Source organism: Myotis davidii, unplaced genomic scaffold (assembly GCF_000327345.1).
Source record: "Myotis davidii unplaced genomic scaffold, ASM32734v1 scaffold388, whole genome shotgun sequence".
Classification (NCBI taxonomy): Eukaryota; Metazoa; Chordata; class Mammalia; order Chiroptera; family Vespertilionidae; genus Myotis; species Myotis davidii.
In genome coordinates this window covers 192320-194075 of record NW_006299101.1, presented here as the reverse complement: position 1 = coordinate 194075, position 1756 = coordinate 192320, and the positions used below count along the sequence as shown (strand labels likewise).

At 44.6% G+C, this 1756-nt stretch overlaps 1 long non-coding RNA gene across 1 annotated transcript in view; it reads right to left on the bottom strand.

Annotated features, from left to right (window-relative positions):
• Nucleotides 1–665: 665 nt before the first annotated feature.
• The window catches only part of LOC107184798, an 18474-nt gene continuing 17383 nt past the window's right edge, over nt 666–1756 (bottom strand). The window contains exon 3 of the long non-coding RNA XR_001515710.1: nt 666–759. This is a non-coding gene — a long non-coding RNA (uncharacterized LOC107184798). The remainder of the gene's footprint in view (nt 760–1756) is intronic.

Here is a 1756-nt window from a genome sequence, read left to right as displayed (position 1 = left end):
TGAGGGGTTTGTACAGCCCTCCGACTCCGTGGAAGCAAAACTACGCCCCTCCAGATGGAGGATTGGGGTGTCCCCTGACTCCTCCCGCCCGTGATCCCCCAGTGCGTCCACCTAGATCATTACGGGCATTTACAGATTTCAGAAACGAGCTTGCACAGAAGAGAACACACAATGACACAGACACCTACCGCGGTCGTCAGACTCTCCGGATCGGGGTCCCTCCATGGTCTTGGGAACCCCAGGCAAGCCCCCAAATGTTATGCCCAGATTTCAAGATCCCCAATAGATCAACAGGGAGCCAGCCAAGTCCGATGCAAAAGCAGAGAGTCTTTATTATTATTACAGACCCGGGTCTGGCTCCCAGCCTCTACCGACGCAACGGCGAGACAAGAGTGCCAGCCCGATGGGAAAAAGGGGTTTGAATAGGGGGGTGGAGTGAAGGGAGGAGAGATGACTGTGGGCCCTGCTGATTGGCCAGGTGCAAGTCGGGTCTTGTTACACAGGATGTGATCATATCTATGGTGTGCATGTCCCTTGATTGTCATTGGTTAGTTTAAAGAAATCCTGGATGTGGCTAGCAGCGGCTTGGGCTTCTGGGAAGAAGCCTTGCCGCGCACATGGCTGCTAGGGTAAGATGGAGGGCGTAGCTCTCGCCCTTTCATGTGTATGGAAGAATGAAGTCTTGAGAGTAGCTTATCTTGTCCCTCAGTTTGAAGAGAGGGGCTATTTGAACCAGAGGAGCTAACAATCTTGGTGCTTCTCTTAAATTGTGGAAGGCAATAGCAAGGGAAACGAAAGCTCTTTTTATCTCTTACAAGTAGTCCTAAAATTTCTTTATGGTGTTTTATGCGGGAGATTTTTTGCTGTCAAAAGTGCTTTGCTTTATGTGTCTTTTTTTCTTTCTGAGTTTTTCCCTATTTGCATTTCCCTTCTTGAATTTCCTTCTCCAATGTCATTTTTTCCCTGAATGTCCCTTTTCCCAATATCCTTTCTTTCTGCAATATGCATATCCCTTTTTTAATCCTTTCTCACCTTTTTCATTTCCTCAATCCTTTCTCGTTTTGGTTTTTACCTCTATACAATCCTTCTTCAATTTGCATGACCCCTCTGAAACTTACACAGAGGGGTGTAAGTTTCTACAATGTACACAAACTTGTGATTTACAGACTTTCTTCAATGTACATAACCTCTCTGCAACTTTCCTAGTCCCTCTTAGTTTGTTTCTTCTTGCCTCATTCAGAAATAACCAACTTTAAAACAAACTACTTTTTTATTTTTATTTTTTATTTATTGATTTCAGAGAGGAAGGGAGAGGGAGAGAGAGATAAAAACATCAATGATGAGAGAGAATCACTGATTGGCTGCCTTCCACACTCTCCCCACTGGGAATTGAGCCCACAACGCAGACATCTACCCTTGACTGGAATCGAACCCAGAACCTTTTAATCCACAAGCCGATGCTCTATCACTGAGCCAAATGGGCTATAGCTAAAAGAAACCACTTTCAATTCTATATTACCAATACCACATTCTTTTTCACCCAACATAATTAGAATTCTTAATTCTTTTTTTTTTTTTAAAATATATTTTTTATTGATTAAGAAATTACATATGTGTCCTTGTCCCCACATTATCCCCTACCCCCCGCTCATGCCCTCCCGCCCCCCGTGTTCGTGTCCATTGGTTAGGCCTATCTGCTTGCATATAAGTCCTTTGGTCCATCTCTCCCCCTTAACCCCACCTTCCCCTCCCTTAC